Source organism: Bos indicus x Bos taurus, unplaced genomic scaffold, assembly GCF_003369695.1.
Source record: "Bos indicus x Bos taurus breed Angus x Brahman F1 hybrid unplaced genomic scaffold, Bos_hybrid_MaternalHap_v2.0 SuperScaffold_100135, whole genome shotgun sequence".
Taxonomy (NCBI): Eukaryota; Metazoa; Chordata; class Mammalia; order Artiodactyla; family Bovidae; genus Bos; species Bos indicus x Bos taurus.
In genome coordinates, this window is record NW_020867067.1 from 1,063,711 (window position 1) to 1,084,369 (window position 20,659).

At 40.4% G+C, this 20,659-nt stretch overlaps 1 pseudogene; it reads right to left on the reverse strand.

Annotated features, from left to right (window-relative positions):
- Positions 1 to 262: 262 nt before the first annotated feature.
- Positions 263 to 20,659, reverse strand: part of LOC113888437 — a 129,924-nt pseudogene continuing 109,527 nt past the window's right edge.

Below are 20,659 nucleotides of genomic sequence, written 5' to 3' on the forward strand. Positions count from 1 at the left end.
ATATAATTATAAAGTAATATGTAATTCTGGGAACAGTCAAAAAAAAAAAAAAAAAGAAAATCTGTGAGAAATTTGCCTCAAATCTTAGAAAATGAGTTTGGCTCCAGAATCTCTCAAGACACAAAACCAGCTCTTATTGGTGGCCTGCACCTCTGATTTAGATAAAAAAGAAAATAGTATTACATATAAATAAACATAACAAATCCTTTTCCAAGAGTTTGAACTCACTAAGTGAAGTTGGATAAAAAATTATAGATTAATATTTGTAATATGTAAATATCTGTTGCTGGTGTAAAAAAAGTATAATATAATTTATGCAGTGCAGAAACCTATTGAAAAAATGCCTTTGGAATAGACATGAACTCATGGTAGAATCACAGAGTCAACTCAAAAATTATGAAGGCTGAGGGTTGTCCACTCGTCATTCTTAATATTCATAACCACATGGTCACTGTGAGTGATATCTGGTTATTTCCTTTCAGAGTGCACCTAGAGGGAGGGGGGAGACAAAAACCACATATTTATGAGTTTTAACTCCTTCTCCTAAGGCAACACATTCTTAGGTCCACTGCTTCACGTGAAGCAAATCACATCCCTACTAGAGGCACAATAAGAAAAACCAGGGGTGTATTTATTCAATGGAGGAAGTAGCCCCATTAAAACCTTCACTGGGGCTGGACTTAATGCCAAACAACCCATAGATACAATTGAGTTCTGATCATTCTGATTCACAGATATGCTTTATCACTAAATTGATAAGTAAAATCATTTTACTAACTCAAAGCCTGGAGAGAAATTAAAAACAAGGTGACAAAGAGGCTGGGAAATCTATTAATACTCTCTGCCCAAGCGTTTCTCATTTTCACACATAAAATGGGCACAACAAATTTGGATGTTAGTGTCAGGTTGTATTCCCTGTATTTTATAAACTCTTATTGACAAGCATTGAAAATAAGGAGTACAAAATGGAGAAAGCATAATACTATGTTCTTGCCTGGAGAATCCCATGGACAAAGGAGCCTGGTGGGCTACAGTCCATGGGGTCACAAAGAGTCGGACACTACTGAGCAACTAACACACACACACGTAGTCATTAAAAAGAATGAGATAACCATATGCATTGATATAATCTGAGATACAACATTGAGTGAAAAATAGAGAAAGAATAGCTATCATTTGTGCTTAGAAACAGGAATTTTCTTCCTGATACACAGAACATCTCAACAGAACAGTTAACAGTGGTGCTGGGGCTCCACCATGTGGGGGTGCTGTGTGATGACAGGAATGGAGAGTGATTTATCTTTAGTTCATAAATTTTAAAAAAGGGTGGGAAGATTTGGGAGAATGGCATTGAAACATGTAAAATATCATGTATGAAACGAGATGCCAGTCCAGGTGCGATGCACGATACTGGATGCTTGGGGCTAGTGCACTGGGATGACCCAGAGGGATGGTATGGGGAGGGAGGAGGGAGGAGGGTTCAGGATGGGGAACACATGTATACCTGTGGTGGATTCATTTTGATATTTGGCAAAACTAATCCAATTATGTAAAATTTAAAAATTAAAAAAAAAAAAAAGTACTGTACACTAAATCTTTGCAAAGCTCCTCTACAAGTCAGCCAATAAGCTTTGGCAAAGAACAGACAATCATTGTCTTCTATTTCTGTCAACAGTTACATAAACTGGCAATGATTCATAGCATTTGCATGTGTACTGAACAATTTTAATAACTGTATCCATGACATTTTTCTTAGGTTTGCTTCAGAAAACTGAGCACAAATATTTTCAATATGCATTATACAGTGGAACAAAGCAATAAGAGAAACATCAGCCTTTTTTTAAAACAATTCAATAAATTCATATTTTTGAAACTAAAAAAAAAAGTATTTAAAAAAATTTTTTTAAATTTTGTAGCATTAGATAAGCCATGTGTTTTAAAATATATTATTATAAATACATTTTAATTGTTTAGAGCAGCAGTCCCCAACATTTTTGGCACCAGGGAACCAGTTTCTGGAAGACACTTTTTCCACAGACAGGGAGAGAAAGAGGAGATTCAGGTGTAAAGTGAGCAATGGGGGCAGCAGCTGAAGTTTGCTCCTTTGCACACCATTCACCTCCTGCCATGTGGCCCAGTCCCTAACAGCCCACGGACCATACCAGTCTAGCCCAGGAGTTGGGGACCCCTGATTTAGAGTCTCTAAAGCTACTTAAAATATGGGTGTATTTTTTATTACTGGAAGGCAGATCCTCTGTCTACACTGTTTTAAAAAATGATCTGAATTTTATACTTTAAAACACTTTATATTCTCAACACCCTTAAGCATCTGCTCTCTCATCTGATCCCTGTAATAAGTGTGAAGAAGCCGGCAGGGCTGTAATCCCTGCTCCACACACAGCTGAGGACCTGAGGCTTAGAGATCTTGGGGGACAGAAGGCCACGTGGATGCTAAGTGCCTCTTCCATCTATTCAAATGGGTCCAGGCTCCCAGAGCTTGGATACGAGGATTTTATAACTTCTGGGCTCTATTAGGTGATTTCATGAATAGACAAAATGACACCTCTGTTGCACACTGGGAACAAAGAAATTTCAAAAAACCTCAACATGACCTGCTTCATCACAGAACAGAGTAGATGACAGGCATTCATTCTTTAAGCTGAACTGTGTCCCCTCCAATTTTACATGTTGAAGTCCTAAACACCACCGTACCTCAGAATGTGACTGTTTGGAGACAGTATCTCTAAAGAGGCAATAAAGTTAAAATGAAGTCATACAGGTAGGTCCTAATCTAACAGACTGGAGTTCTTATAAGAAGAGGAGATCAGGACACAGGCAAACAGAAGGAAGTCCATGTGAGACACAGAGAGAAGATGGCATCTCCAAGCCAAGGAGAGAGACCCCAGAGGAAACCAACCCTACTGACATCTTGACCTCAGACTTCAAGTCTCCAGGGCTATGAGGAAATAAGTTTCTGTTGTTTGAGTTGCCTGTTCTGTGGTCTTTGTATGGCAGCCCTAGCAGACTAATGCCCCCTTCAGCTTTATGAATCTAAAAGGTACTTTTTCCACTATATCATGGACATGGGTCAATCAGACAGTGATCAGTTCACCTGAACTATTTGTTCAAGAAAATGTGATATGGAAGCCCCTCTCCCAGATGTTGGGTTTTCTCTTCAGAAGAATGAATTCTGTTCTATTAGAGTGAAAATCTTGTGACTTAGGCTAATCAACCCGTTGTTACAGCTCTGAACAAGGCATTGATATCTGATGCTTGAAAATTCAAAAAACTGATAGTCTGACAGCTTATCCTCCTAAGAGGATGTAGAGTATGCAGAAGTAATGTCAAAATGGGATGAGAATCAAGAACTGCATTTCTTTCTGTAGAGGTGACCTGAGCCAGTGGCAAGACTGAAATTTAAGAGTGAGGTTCTGTCACCCTGTGAAGTTGAGTGACCGCCTCCACCTTGGCTACTGCGTGAAAGGAGCAGTGTTCTCAGAGTCAACACAGAACACAGAAACTAGGACTGCACTCAGCCTCCCCAGAAATCCCTCTCTGTGCTCCCTGGACCAGCTCTGTGACCTTGGGTGGGCCCTGGACCAATCTCTTCATCCATGACTTGTGATAAAAAAGGGCAGTCATGAGGATTATGTGAAATTATACATGCAAGAACTGTGTAAAATAAATTATAAAAAACTACAAAAATGTAACTTACCATTAAAATTGTTAGAGTAGGGGCAGGATTACTAGACCAGGAATCACAAGATTTCTAATTCTATGACCGATGTCTCCTTCTGTATGTATCTTATGTGACACTTGATTTAAAACATATACTTAAAGAACAGATTTCTAATTCTGTGTCTGCTGCAAACTAGCTTAACACCAATTATATACATGCAACCACATTCCTTCTGAGGACTTAGTTTCCTCACTAAGGAATGTTGAAACCTATCATCTTATTTGGACACATCTAAAATTCTGAGATTGATTTCTCAGTACTCAATGACTTGATCATACATAAGGATAATATAGTTTTTAAATGAACACTTTGACACATAGGTGGGGACACCTGTCTTTGATGTGTGATGCCTAAGTTCAAAAGAACAAAAGGGTTTTAAGAGTCCTTGCTGTTTTATGACTAGGTTATATTTGAAATCACAAATGATTATCAGGTCTCAGGAGGGAAACTCTGACTGGGAGACACTCTAGTAGATGAAAGAACTCTGTGAATTTTAGGCGCAAAAAATAAAAACCTCCATGTTAAAAAGCTTCTCAACGTTTGCATAATATAGTACTTATGAAAAGTTATTCCTACCCTATTAACAGTGGAAGGTACAGCTGTGCATTTCCTCATTTCTAAGAAAGGTTGAGATGAAACAGTGACAGATGTAATTTAGGCCACATTTTAGATACATTTTTCATATGGAAATACTGTTAGATACTGGGGCATGTTTTCTTTAACAGATATTTTAAATATTACACAAGTAATTTTATTATAATTTACAAGTAAAAATCTGGGAAATGCAGAAAAGTATGAAGAAGGAAAAATGCATCCATAATTTAATACCCAAAGATAAATTTTCAGGGGGGAAGCCTCACCACACACAGCCTGAAGCCTCATCCCACCCCAAACCATGCATCTCAAGCAACAAGAACACCACACCTTCCCTCCCTCCCCCTATCTTCCCATCAGTGTCAATCCCACCTTGTTCCAGAGTGAATTACAGGTGGCTGCATGACAATGACTAAGTCCCTTAAACTAGACCTCAGTTGTCACATCTGTATAAGATACTACCTCCTCATCTTTGTGAGAAAGACTCCACATGACTGAAGGTCACTCATTGAGGGCCTTCCTCACACTGTGTAGAGTGCTTAGTGCTTTCACACACCTCATCTTCAAGCACCATTCAGAGTACAGTGTTAAGGTTTTGTGAATTCCTGATTTATCCTGAGGACAATCTACCTTCTTCTGGAAGTTAGAGGGAGCATGGGTAGGGAGGGGGTAATTGAATAAAATTCTAAACAACAAAGAATTAGGGATTAAGTGACAGTATCATGTATGAGGTTAGAAACAGAAGCAACTTATACCTTTTCCAGGTAAATCTTCCTAGACTCAAATATTCCAAAATTTTTTCCTTAAACTCTCAAATTTCATGGATTTTCCTGGACAGCACTTGCACCACAAATGTGCTAAGGATCAATCGGAATCTGCAAAATGAGAGTGTTCTAAGAGAATCTGAACCTAGGGTCCAAGCGTGTGCTGAGTCCTATCCAAAATCTCTCTCTTAGGCACAGGTATGCCTGCACAGAAGAGCACACTCATAGTACACCCCACCCCCACTAATGTTGCAGATTCTCAGCAGACCTGCTTTTAACCTGCCACATGCTGTTAAGACCCAGTCATGAAGTTTAGTCTCTTGAGGTTTATGATTGAAAAGGGCACAGAGATCCCGGGTGGAGATTCTGAAGAGTGAACCAGGAGACAAACTAATTACAACACTCTGCAGAAGGCTCACCTGTTTTGCCCTTTCAGTGAGGGCAGAGGCCTCTGCCTTGCCCAGTTTTTGCACCATCTTGTAAAACAGGCTATCTGTATTTTGCAGCAAATCGTATGGTGGGGTATATTCTTTCCATATCCCTGAATCCAAAACCTGTTAATCATCAGAAAGAAACCAATTAGCACTAGTGTTTCACAGTAACGTATTATGTGTGTGTGTGTGTGTGTGTGTGTGTGTGTTAAGTCATTTCAGTTGTGTCCAACTCTTTGCAACCCTATAGACTGTAGCCCATCAGGCTCCTGTCAATGGGATTCTCCAGGCAAGAATACTGAGTGGATTGCCATTTCCTTCTCCAAGGGATCTTTCCAACCCAGGGATTGCACCCATGTTTCTTATGAGTCTCCTGCAAGGGCAGGCGGGTTCTTTACCTTGAGAGCCTAGTGTTTCACAGTAACATATTATAATTTGGACAATATTTAAGAAACAGGCAGGACAGGGAGAATAGGGAGAATCTATTTGGGTGGTAGGTCTGGCTGGTGTTTAAATGGTTTGATGCCCCTGTTTTACTAGGTAGACAAAGGCCTAACCTGACCTTTTATTATTATAAAGTTATAGGAAAGGAAGAAAATGGGTTTTATAGTATGATTACTGACACTCAGCAGTATGTAGCATCTTATAGTCTGCCCAGGGCATTTGGAGTTGTTATCATTAGTTAGTGCTTTTAGCTCTCAGACTCCGAGCTTTGAGGGATTTTTATACAGATACACAGAGTTGGCAAAAATCTTGATTCAAGAAAATCAAAGTCAATCTATCTAAAAAGCAGGTTCACGTCAGACAAACCAGATGGCAGAGACCTGAAAGCAAATTGCTAGCTTAGTTTGACAGAATCTGAGCAGTATTTGGGGAAAAAGAAGATGCTTCTGGAATTTCTTTATGGTTCTGGATTACTGTCAGCTGCTAAGAGGGGCTGAATTCTTTATCTGAGAGGTTAAGATGTTTCTTGAAGTTGGCTGTGGTCATAGTTTATTATTCTGAGAGTGAAAGGCTGGCAAAAGGAGCTGCTACATAGCAGCATTAGTAGAATTGCTCTGCACACACAAAAAAAATCTCTAGAAATCCATTTTTCTCCTTGGATAAGATCAAAGAAGCAATTAAGAAATTGAGATTGTAATTCTAGTGATCATAGACCACACAGCACATGGAGGCAGCCCAATCTGAATGCCTAGGACCTGAACCTGTTTTCACAAATTATCTTTCACTGTTCCTTTTTCTTTCTTTCTAAATGCCTTCCTTACACCCCTTTTATTGCTCATTAATAGGTCTGCTGGGTGTCCCTGGTAGCTCAGATGGTGAGAATTCACCTGCAATGCAGGAGACTCTGATTCAATTCCTGGGTGGGTAAGTTCCCCTGGAGAAAGGATAGGCTACCCACTCCAGTGTTCTTGGCTTCCCTGGTGGCTTAGACAGTAAAGAAACCGCCTGGGAGACCTGGCAGTTTGATCCCTAGGTTGGGAGGATCTCTTGGAGGAGGGCATGGCAACGCACTCCAGTATTCTTGCTGGAGAATCCCATGTACGGAGGAGCCTGGCCGGCTACAGGCCATGGGGTCACAGGGAGTCAGACTCGACTAAGCGACTAAGCACAATGCTGCTGCTGCTAAGTTGCTTCAGTCATGTCCGACTCTGTGCGACCCCATAGATGGCAGCCCACCAGGCTCCCCCATCCCTGGGATTCTCCAGGCAAGAATTTTGGAGTAGGTTGCCAATAGGTCTGCTAATTACAAATTGAAAGAGTGAGGAAGGGGCTCAACTCTCCCTTCCTACTTATTAGGGACTTTGGTTAATGATTTTATTTGGGGGTGGGGGGTGGAGTGTCTGAAACAATTTGCTCAAATGATATAAATATAAAAACTGTTCTGATGCTAAACAGTACTTTTTTCTTCATTTAGAGTAAATGTATCTTAAGAGAGTATGCTGAAACTATAAACAAGACACAGGTTGTTTTTCCATGTCTATGTATTACAGTTAACTCCATTCTTTTTATTTAACTAGAAATATTAAGTCTCATAAAGTCCATTTTCCTATTAATCTTTTGTTCACTCCCATGGATCATTGCTAAGGGCAGCTCTCTCAAAAAAGCCCAAGAATAACAGAGTCTTTCACATCCACATAATAATTTATATCTTCTGTAACTTGGCCAACTCTGATGCTCTAAATGTATAATTTTACTTAAGTATAACATGATGGAACATAATTACTAATTCTGATATCAAAGAAGGAAAAATACAATTTTAAAACACAGGTCTCCAAACACCTATGGTCAATTAATCTATGAAACAGTAGTCAAGAATATACAATGGAGAAGACAGTCTCTTAGGTAAATAGTACTGCGAAAGCAGGACACCTATATGGAAATAAATGAAACTAGAACACACTAATTTTTCTGTATATATGCATGCATGCTAAGTCGCTTCAGTCCGACTCTGTGCAACCCCATGGACAGCAGCACACCAGGCTCCTCTGTCCACAGGATTCTCCAGGCAAGAATATTGGAGTGGGCTGCCATTTCCTTCTCCCAATATACAAATTTTTTTTGTATATATACAATCATACAAAATAATCCATGTACAAAATAAACTGAAAATGGTTTCAGATCAGATCAGATCAGTCGCTCAGTTGTGTCCGACTCTTTGAGACCCCATGAATCGCAGCACTCCAGGCCTCCCTGTCCATAACCAACCCGGAGTTCACTCAGACTCATGTCCATCGAGTCAGTGATGCCATCCAGCCATCTCATCCTCTGTCGTCCCCTTCTCCTCTTGCCCCCAATCCCTCCCAGCATCAGAGTCTTTTCCAATGAGTCAACTCTTTGCATGAGATGGTCAAAGTACTGGAGTTTCAGCTTTAGTATCATTCCTTCCAAAGAAATCCCAGGGCTGATCTCCTTTAGAATGGATTGGTTGGTTCCCCTTGCACTCCAAGGCACTCTCAAGAGGCTTCTCCAACACCACAGTTCAAAAGCATCAATTCTTCAGCGCCCTCAGCCTTTTTCACAGTCCAACTCTCACATCCATACATGACCACTGGAAAAACCATAGCCTTGACTAGACGGACCTTTTTTGGCAAAGTAATGTCTCTGCTTCTGAAAATGCTATCTAGGTTGGTCATAACTTTCCTTCCAAAGAGTAAGCGTCTTTTAATTTCATGGCCGCAGTCACCATCTGCAGTGATTTTGGAGCCCAAAAAATTAAAGTCTGACACTGTTTCCACTGTTTCCCCATCTATTTCCCATGAAGTGATGGGACCAGATGCCATGATCTTCGTTTTCTGAATGTTGTGCTTTAAGCCAACTTTTTCACTCTCCACTTTCACCTTCATCAAGAGGCTTTTGAGTTCCTCTTCACTTTCTGCCATAAGGGTGGTGTCATCTGCATATCTGAGGTTATTGATATTTCTCCCAACAATCTTGATTCCAGCTTGTGCTTCTTCCAGTCCAGAGTTTCTCATGACGTACTCTGTATATAAGTTAAATAAACAGGGTGACAATGTACAGCCTTGATGTACCCCTTTTCCTATTTGGAACCAGTCTATTGTTCCATGTCCAGTCCTAAGTTGCTTCCTGACCTGCATACACATTTCTCAAGAAGCAGATCAGGTGGTCTGGTATTCCCATCTCTTTCAGAATTTTCCACAGTTTATTGTGATCCACACAGTCAAAGGCTTTGGCATAGTCAATAAAGCAGAAATAGATGTTTTTCTGGAACTCTCTTGCTTTTTCCATGATCCAGCGGATGTTGGCAATTTGATCTCTGGTTCCTCTGCCTTTTCTGAAACCGGCTTGAACATCAGGAAGTTCACGGATCACAAATTGCTGAAGCCTGGCTTGGAGAATTTTAAGCATTACTTTACTAGCATGTGAGATGAGTGCAATTGTGCGGTACTTTGAGCATTCTTTGGCATTGCCTTTCTTTGGGATTGGAATGAAAAATGACCTTTTCCAGTCCTGTGGCTACTGCTGAGTTTTCCAAATTTGCTGGCATATTGAGTGCAGCACTTTCACAGCATCATCTTCCAGGATTTGGAATAGCTCAACTGGAATTCTATCCCCTCCACTAGCTTTGTTCGTAGTGATGCTTTCTAAGGCCCACTTGACTTCACATTCCAGGATGTCTGGCTCTAGGTCAGTGATCACACCATTGTGATTATCTGGGTCGTGAAGATCTTTTTTGTACAGTTCTTCTGTGTATTCTTGCCACCTCTTCTTAATATCTTCTGCTTCTGTTAGATCTATACCATTTCTGTCCTTTATCAAGCCCATCTTTGCATGAAATGTTCCTTTGGTATCTTTGATTTTCTTGAAGAGATCTCTAGTCTTTCCCGTTCTGTTGTTTTCCTCTATTTCTTTGCATTGATCACTAAAGAAGGCTTTCTTATCTCTTCTTGCTATTCTTTGGAACTCTGCATTCAGATGTTTATATCTTTCCTTTTCTCCATTGCTTTTTGCTTCTCTTCTTTTCACAGCTATTTGTAAGGCCTCCCCAGACAGCCATTTTGCTTTTTTGCATTTCTTTTCCATGGTTTAAAGACCTAATACAAGACTTGATATTATAAAACTAGAGGAAAATACAGGCAGAACACTCTTTGACATAAGTCACAAAAATATTTTCTTAGATCAGTCTCCCAAAGCAAAAAAAAAAAAAAAGCAAAGTAAACAAATCAGACCTGCTGCTACTGCTAAGTCAATTTAGTCGTGTCCGACTCTGTGCGACCCTATAGACGGCAGCCCACCAGGCTTCCCCCTCCCTGGGATTCTCCAGGAAAGAACAGTGGAGTGGGTTGCCTATTCTTTCTCCAATGCATGAAAGTGAAAAGTGAAAGTGAAGTCGTTCAGTCGTGTCCGATTCTCGTGACCCCATGGACTGTAGCCTACTAGGCCCCTCCAGCCATGGGATTTTCCAGGCAAGAGTACTGGAGTAGGGTGCCATTGCCTTCTCCCAAATGGGACCTAATCAAACTCAAAAGCTTTTGAACAGCAAAGAATAACACCAACAAAATGAAAAGACAACACCAAATGAATGGGTTAAAATATTTACAAATAATGCAACTGACAGGGGTTTAATATCTAAAATATGCAAACAATTCATATAACTCAATATCAAAAAATGGACAGAAGACCTAAATAGACATTTCTCCAAAGAAAACATACAAAAGACCAACAAGCACCTGAAAAGATGCTCCACATCACTATTTATCAGAGAAATGTTAATCAAAATAATAATTTGGTATCACTCACATGGGTGATGGCCATCAGAATGGCCATCATTAAAGAGTCAAATGTTGGAGAGAGTGTGGACAGAAGGATACACCTCTTACACTATTGGTGGAAATATAACTTGGTGCAGCCATGATGGAAAAAATTAGTATGGAAATTTCTGAAAAAAACTGAAAATACACTACCATATGATCTAACAACCTCAGTACTGGGCATGTATCTAGAAAAGACAAAAACCCTAATTCAAAAAGATACATACAACATCGTTCATAGCAACAATACTTAAAATAGCCAAAATATGGAAACAACCTAAATGCCCATCAACAGATGATTGGTTTAAGAAAATCTGATACATACACACACGCGCGTGCACACACACACACACACACACACTTACGCACAATGGAATATTACTCAGACCATAAGAATTGATGAAATATTGCCATTTACACCAACATGGGTAAACCTAGAGAATATCATACTAAGTGAAGTAAATCAGACAGAGAAAGACAAATATGATATTATTTGTATGTGGAACCTAAAAAATAATAAAAACAAACTGACATATAAAACAGAAATATACTCACAGACACAGAAAACAAACTCAGTCACCAAAGAGGAAAGGAGAGAGCATATAAATTAGGACTATGGGATCAACAGATACAAACCACCATAAATGAAACAGATAAGCAAAATAGACTTAATGTATAACACAGGTAACTATATCCAATATCTTGTAATTATCTATAATGGAAAATATTTTGAAAAATATATACATATTTAGGTGAATCACTTTGCTATACATCTGAAACTAACAAAATATTGTAAACCAACTATAGTTCATGCTTACAAACAGGAGTAACACATAGCCAAAACACATTTGAGGAATATTTCAAGTAAATTTTCATTAATTTCTGAATTGATTCTGCAAAGATTTATTGCACATTTAAGTGCACTGATGGTACTTTCTTAGATGCTGTTGAAGACGAAATCACACATAAGCCACAGACCCTTCCCCTGGGGAGCCTGTACTGAGAGAATAGAGAGAGAAGAAATTCTCAAGTGTCTATCATGCAGGGAAAAAAGCACAACAAGAAGAGTTTACTAACAGAAGAGATAACTTCCGGTCAGAGGTTCTGAGAATGAGCTTCAAGGAGAAGAGAGGGCAATGACCTAGGCTATGAAGAAAGGAAAAGCATGAACATTGCAGAAATAGGGGTGGGAGGTTGGACAGTGGTCATTCCAGACACAGGGACTATCATGGGCCAAGTGGACTGGAGATGAGCCTGGAGATGCTCCTTAAGGGCAGGGTTATGCAGTTTTCCTTGTTCACTGTTTCATCTCAGGGCCCTGGCATTGTACAAGATAAGTAACAGGCACACAGTACATGCCAGTTGAAAGTTCAATACAAATGAAACTAAATTCAGGGCATTACTTGGTGAGCACTCAATGGTGTGGTTTGTCAAGACTACAGGGTGAGATCAAGGGGAGAATGAGTCCAGCTGGCACTTGGAACAGCTAAAGTGGAGGTATACAGAGATGACAGGATAAGGGATGTGGACCTGGAGGACCACATGTCTCAGGTGGATGACTGTGGATAAGAGGAAGAGTGAGAGGGAAAATGGGGGAGGGTCAAACCAGAGTTGAGGATGAAGGCTTCAAACTCATTTATGTCAAATATTGGAAAAGATAAAGAAGAAAAGAGATAGAGAGGAGGGGGAGTTATTCCAGGTAGCTGTCCTACACATAAAAATTAAATGGAGCCATTGAAATATAATACGATTTGTTTTCACTGGCAGGATGCCATCAGTGATAATAGAGTGGCTGCAGGGAAAGGTAGGGGCAGGAAAGGCTCGAAGAAAAGCCCAGTAAGAAAAGATGCCAGTTTTCAATATGATGACAAACATTAAAAGGAGATCGCATTAGGGACAAATAGAGTAGGGAAGTGAAGATCTGAGTATTAGATCTCTGATTTTGGCTGCCAGGTGACACAAGAACAGGTGTCCAACCTTGGAAATTGTTCAGTTCAGTTCAATCATTCAGTAGTGACCGACTATTTGTGACCCCATAAACCACACCACGACAGGCCTCCCTGTCCATCATCAACTCCCGAAGTCCACCCAAACCCATGTTCACTGAGTTGGTGATGCCATCCAAACATCTCATCCTCTGCTGTCCCCTTCTCCTCTTGCCCTCAATATTTCCCAGCATCAGGATATTTTCCAGTGAGTCAGTTTTTCTCATCAGATGGCCAAAGTATTGAAATTTTACCTTCAACATCAGTCCTCCAACTGAACACCCAGGACTGACTTCCTTTAGGATGGACTAGTTGAATCTCCTTGCAGTCCAAGGGACTCTCAAGAGTCTTCCCCAACACCATAGTTCAAAAGCATCAATTCTTTGGTGCTCAGCTTTCTTTATAGCCCAATTCTCACATCCATACATGACCACTGGAAAAACCATAGCCTTGACTAGATGAACCTTTGTTGACAAAGTAATGTCTCTGCTTTTGAATATGCTATCTGGGTTGGTCATAACTTTACTTTAAGAAGTAAGCATCTTTTAATTTCATGGCTGCAGTCACCATCTGCAGTGATTTTGGAGCCCAGAAAAACAAAGTCAGACACTGTTTCCCCAACTATTTGCTATGAAGTGATGGGAACAGATGCCATGATCTTAGTTTTCTGAATGTTGAGCTTTAAGCCAACTTTTTCACTCTCCTCTTTCACTTTCATCAAAAGGCTCTTTAGTTCCTCTTCACTTTCTGCCATAAGGGTGGTGTCATCTGCATATCTGAGGTTATTGATATTTCTCCTGGCAATCTTGATTCCAGCTTGTGCTCCTTCCAGCCCAGTGTTTCTCATGATGTGCTCTGCATATAAGTTAAATATGCAGGGTGACAATATACAGCCTTGACATACTCATTTTCCTATTTGTAACCAGTCTGTTGTTCCATGTCCAGTTCTAACTGTTGCTTCCTGAACTGCATACAGATTTCTCAAGAGGCAGGTCAGGTGGTCTGGTATTCCCATCTCTTTCAGAATTTTCCACAGTTTATTGTGATCCACACAGTCAAGGGCTTTGGCATAGTCAGTAAAGCAGAATTAGACATTTTTCTGGAACTCTTGCTTTTTTGATGATCCAGCAAATGTTGGCAATGTGATCTCTGGTTCTTCTGCCATTTCTAAAACCAGCTTAAACATCTAGAAGTTCACGGTTCATGTATTGCTGAAGCCTGGCTTGGAGAATTTTAAGCATTACTTTACTAGTGTGTGAGATGAGTGCAATTGTATGGTAGTTTGAGCATTTTTGGCATTGCCTTTCTTTGGGATTGGAATGAAAACTGACCTTTTCCAGTCCTGTGGCCACTGCTGAGTTTTCCAAATTGCCGGAATATTGAGTGCAGCACTTTTACAGCATCATCTTCCAGGATTTGAAGCAGCTCAACTGGAATTCCAGCATCTCCACTAGCTTTATTTGTAGTGATGCTTCCCTTCACATTCCAGGTGTCTGGCTCTAGGTGAGTGATCACACCATCGTGATTATCTGGGTCGTGAAGATCTTTTTTGTACTATTCTTCTGTGTGTTTAAGGCCCACTTGACTTGCCACCTCTTCTTAAAATCTTCTGCTTCCGTTAGGTCTCTACCATTTCTGTCCTTTATCAAGCCCATCTTTGCATAAAATGTTCCGTTGGTATCTCTAATTTTCTTGAAGAGATCTCTAGTCTTTCCCATTCTATTGTTTTCCTCTATTTCTTTGCATTGATCACTGAGAAAAGCTTTCGTATCTCTCTTTGCTATTCTTTGGAACTCTGCATTCAAATGGGTATATCTTTCCTTTTCCCCTTTTCTTATCACTTCCCTTCTTTTTACAGATATTTATAAGGCCTCCTCAGACAGCCATTTTGCTTTTTCGAATTTCTTTTTCTTAGGGATGGTCTTGATCCCTGTCTCCTGTACAATGTCACAAACCTCCGTCCATAGTTCATCAGCCACTCTATCAGATCTAGTCCCTTAAATCTATTTCTCACTTCCACTGTATAGTCATAAGGGATTTGATTTAGGTCATACCTGAATGGTCTAGTGGTTTTCTCCACATTCTTCAATTTCAGTCTGAATTTGGCAATAAGGAGTTCCTGATCTGAGCCACAGTCAGCTCCCAGTCCTGATTTTGCTGACTGTATAGAGCTTCTCCATCTTTGGCTGCAAAGAATATAATCAGTCTGATTTTGGTGTCAACCATCTGGTGATGTCCATGTGTAGAGTCTCATCTTGTGTTGTTGGAAGAGGGTGTTTGCTATGACCAGTGCGTTCTCTTGGCAGAACTCTATTAGCCTTTGCCCTGGTTCATTCTGTTCTCCAAGGCCAAATTTGCCTGTTACTCCAGGTGTTTCTTGACTTCCTACTTTTGCATTCCAGTCCCCTATAATGAAAAGGACATCTTTTTTGGCTGTTAGTTCTAGAAGTAGGTCTTCATAGAACTGTTCAACTTGTTGGAGAAGTTGGGTCCCTAATAAAAAGGGTTCCTGTGATTTTCTTAGGGACTGGATATTCAACATTTTTTCTTAGGTCTTGAAATAATAAATTATTCTTCATACCCATGGAATGATGAATGCTGGGTCATGGTCAATTGCTCTCCCAAATCTGCTGCTTTTGCATGTAAGCACCCCCTTCATATGCATGTAAGCACCTTCTTCATAAAGTGTTTCTTCTCCCTTATTGTGCTCTCTACTTCCATATTAGTTATCTTTCCTCTAAAAACTTGAATGAAAGCTCTTGGCATGTTTTTGAAGGAGATTTCTCTTTTGAAATGTTCTAACTGTATCCATGTAGGCTTATGCAAAAAAAAAAAAAAAAAAAATCCATGAAGGTAAAAATCAGAATTTAAGTAAAACTCTAGTTAGGTTTTAGTTGTTTTTGTGTTTTTCAGGTGGGTATATTACCATAGTTTCTGGGTTTGATTTCTCTGGGAAAAATACTTAGCAGAGGTTTTAGCTGAGGAAAAGAGGTAAAGAATATGCATAAGATTGTTTACAAATAGAAGAGGTAGAATTCGAGATAACTATTCCTGGATTTGGTCCTTCATCATCCATTTCCAAAGAATAATTAAAGACAGTGAAAATGTTGAACACAGACAACGACACTGAAAGGTTGTTGTTGAATCACGCGAATACACCAGGATTCTTGGCCCCCGGAGGAGAAGAATTCAATCCGGGGCCAGAGACGAGGCTTGATAGCTCAGAGCTTTTGTGTAATAAGTTTTATTGAGGTATAAAGGAGATAGAGAAAGCTTCTGACATAGGCATCAGAAGGGGGCAGAAAGAGTACCCCCCTGCTAGTCTTTAGCTGGATGTTATATAGTCACTAGCAGTCTGTTAATGAAAGAAAGGAATATCTTAAAATTCAGAATGGCACCAGGCCCCTCACCCATAAGATGCATTTTGGGATAAATGGTTTATCCTGGGCCATAAAATGATTAACTTGAATCTTGAAGAAGGGCAGACCACCATACAAATAGTTTCATTTACATAGATTAGGGGAACAATATCCATACTGGTTTGTCAAGTAGGTTCTGGGCCGAGAGGCGGAACCGACTTGGAGACAGAGTTTGGGGTAAAGGCATAGTACATTAGCATAGCTTAAGACAAACATTTCCATAAGAAAAAGGCATTGGTTATCTCTAGACTCAAGAATAGGTAACTTCAGGGGAAGCCGGGTGTCATTATGGCAACACAATATTTTAAGAGAAACCTCCCTTTAAATTTGTATAGAGAAGGAAAAAATATTGCTAGTTTGTTTCCTCCTGCCGCTTAAGAGAGATAAAAATGTCTGACACTTGCAGGCTATTTCCTCCATTTGGAGACCCCTGGCCTTCCTGCCTGTTACCCTCTCAACACTGTTACAGCAAGTGCAGATTTTCATACGCCTCCTATGCTCATTCTTATAGGGAGAATGCAGGTGATATGAAGACTAGAGTGTGCAGAGATGGGAGGAGACAACTGTGTTCTTGGGTGAAGAGAAAACAGGTCACAACCACCCAGTGAATCCTAAAAACTACAGAAGAACCCACCTTTTAAGGCAGAAAAAGTGGTGAGTATTAGGAGAAAGAGGATTTCTAATTTATCTGTCTTGCTCCACTTTTTTGGAGGCAATAAGGAAGATTAAATTAGCTGTTCTTATGACTCAATTGTGTTTAATGATGTGGCAGCTGCACAGGTGCGGGAGGGCTGAGAGGAGCTACTCCATGTTCAAGGACAGGAAGGGCAGCAGTGAGGAGATGCCCCTCGTCCAATGTAAGGAGCAGTGGCTGCACTTTGCTGGAGCATCCATGAGGAGATACCCCACGTCCAAGGTAAGAAAGTAGGTGTTGCAAGAGGGCATCAGAGAGCAGACACATTGAAACCATAATCACAGAAATCTAGTCAATATGATCACATGGACCACAGCCTTGTCTAACTCAACGAAATGAAGCCATGCCTTGTGGGGCCACCCAAGACAGGCGGGCCATGATGGAGAGGTCTGACAGAATGTGGTCCACTGGAGAAGGGAATGGCAAATCACTTCAGTATTCTTGCCTTGAGAACCCCATGAAAAGGCAAAATGATAGGCGACTGAAACAGGAACTCCTCAGGTCGGTAGGTGTCCAATATGCTACTGGAGATCAGTGGAGAAATAACTCCAGAAAGAATGAAGGGATGGAGCCAAAGTGAAAACAATACTCAGTTGTGGATGTGACTGGTGATAGAAACAAGGTCCTATGCTGTAAAGAGCAATATTGCATAGGAACCTGGAATGTTAGGTCCATGACTCAAGGCAAATTGGAATTGGTGAAACAGGAGATGGCAAGAGTGAACATGGACATCCTATCAATCAGTGAACTAAGATGTAGTGGAATGGGTGAATTTAACTCAGATGACCATTATATCTACTACTGTGGGAAGGAATCCCTTAGAAGAAATGAAGTAGACATCATGGTCAACAAAACAGTCTGAAATGCAGTACTTGGATGCAATCTCAAAAACAACAGAATGATCTCTGTTCATTTCCAAGGCAAATAATTCAATATCACAATAATCCAAGGCTATGCCCCGACCAGTAATGCTGAACAAGCTGAAGTTGAAAGGTTCTATGAAGACCTAATGCAGGTCAGGAAACAACAGTTAGAACTGGACATGGAACAACAGACTGGTTACAAATAGGAAAAGGAGTATGTCAAGGCTATATATTATCACCCTGCTTATTTAACTTCTATGCAGAGTACATAATGAGAAATGCTGGACTGGAAGAAACACAAGCTGGAATCAAGATTGCCAGGAGAAATATCAATAACCTCAGATATGCAGATGACACCACCCTTATGGCAGAAAGTGAAGAGGAACTCAAAAGCCTTTTGAAGAAAGTGAAAGTGGAGAGTGAAAAAGTTGGCTTAAAGCTCAACATTAAGAAAACGAAGATCATGGCATCCGGTCCCATCACTTCATGAGAAATAGATGGGGAAACAGTGTCAGACTTTATTTTTTGGGGGCTCCAAAATCACTGCAGATGGTGACTGCAGCCATGAAATTAAAAGACACTTACTCTTTGGAAGGAAAGTTATGACCAACCTAGATAGCATATTCAAAAGCAGAGACATTACTTTGCCAAAAAAGGTCCGTCTAGTCAAGGCTATGGTTTTTCCTGTGGTCATGTATGGATGTGAGAGTTGGACTGTGAAGAAGGCTGAGTGCCGAAGAATTGATGCTTTTGAACTGTGGTGTTGGAGAAGACTCTTGAGAGTCTCTTGGACTGCAAGGAGATCCAACCAGTCCATTCTGAAGGAGATCAGCCCTGGGATTTCTTTGTAGGGAATGATGCTGAAGCTGAAACTCTAGTACTTTGGCCACCTCATGCAAAGAGTTGACTCCTTGGAAAAGACTCTGATGCTGGGAAGGATTGGGGGCAGGAGAAGAAGGGGACAATAGAGGATGAGACAGCTGAATGGCATCACTGACTCGATGGACGTGAGTCTGGGTGAACTTCAGGAGTTGGTGATGGACAGGGAGGCCTGGTGTGCTGCGATTCATGGGGTCACAAAGAGTCAAACATGATTGAGTGACTTAACTGAACTGAACTGAACTGAATGAAGACCTACAAGATCTTGTAGAGCTAACAGCCAAAAAAGATGTCCTTTTCATTATAGGGGACTGGAATGCAAAAGTAGGAAGTCAAGAAACACCTGGAGTAACAGGCAAATTTGGCCTTGGAGAACAGAATGAACCAGGGCAAAGGCCAGTAGAGTTTTGCCAAGAGAATGCACTGGTCATAGCAAAAACCGTCTTCCAACAACACAAGAGAAGACTCTACATATTGACATTACCAGATGGTTGACACAGAAATCAGATTGATTATATTATTTGCAGCCAAAATGGAGAAGCTCTATACAGTCAGCAAAAACAAGACTGGGAGCTGACTGTGACTCAGATCATGAACTCCTTCTTGCCAAACTCAGACTTAAATTGAAAAAAGTAGGGAAAACCAATAGACCATTCAGGTATGACCTAAATCAAATCCCTTGTGATTATATACTGGAAGTGAGAAAAAGATTTAAGGGGCTAGATCTGATAGACAGACTGCCTGATGAACTAGGGACGGAGGTTTGTGACACTGTATAGGAGACAGGGATCAAGACCATACCCATGGAAAAGAAATGCAAAATGGCTGTCTGTGGAGGCCTTACAAATAGTTGTGAAAAGAAGATACGTGAAAAGCAAAGGAGAAAAGGAATCATATAAGCATCTGAATGCAGAATTCAAAAGAAAACCAAGGAGAGATAAGAATGCCTTCCTCAGCGATCAATGCAAAGAAATAGAGGAAAACAACAGAATGGGAAAGACTAGAGATCTCTTCAAGAAAATTAGAGATACCAAGGGAAGGTTTCATGCAAAGACGGGCTCAATAAAGGACAGAAATGGTAGGGACCTAACAGAAGCAGAAGATATTAAGAAGAGGTGGCAAGAATACACAGAAGAACTGTACAAAAAAATCTTCATGACCAAGATAATCACAATGGTGTGATCACTCACCTAGAGCCAGACATCCTGGAATGTGAAGTCACGTGGGCCTTAGAAAGCATTACTACGAACCAGGCTAGTGGAGGTGATGGAATTCCAGTTGAGCTATTTCAAATCCTGAAAGATGATACTGTGAAAGTGCTGCAGTCAATATGACAGCAAATTTGGAAAACCCATCAGTGGCCACAGGGCTGGAAAAGATCAGTTTTCATTCCAATCCCAAAGAAAGGTAATGCCAAAGAATGCTCAAACTACTGCACAATTGCACTCATCTCACACGCTAATAAAATAATGCTCAAAATTCTCCAAGCCAGTCTTCAGCAATACGTGAATTGTGAACTTCTTTACGTCCAAGCTGGTTTTAGAAAAGGCAGAGGAATCAGAGATCAAATTGTTAACATATGATGGATCATTGAAAAAGCAAGAGAGTTCCAGAAAAACATCTATTTCTGCTTTATTGACTATGCCAAAGCCTTTGACTGTGTGGATCACAATAAACTGTGGAAAATTCTGAAAGAGATGGGAATACCAGATGACCTTACCTGCGTCCTGAGAAATCTGTATGCAGGTCAGGAAGCAACAGTTAGAACTGGAAATGGAACAACAGACTGGTTACAAATAGGAAAATGAATATGTCAAGGCTGTATATTGTCACCCTGCTTATTTAACTTATATGCAGAGTACATAATGAGAAACGATGGGCTGAGAGAAGAACAAGCTTGAATCAAGATTGCCTGGAGAAATATCAATAACCTCAGATATGCAGATGACACCACCCTTATGGCAGAAAGTGAAGAGGAACTAAAAAGCCTCTTGATGAAACTGACAGAGGAGAGTGAA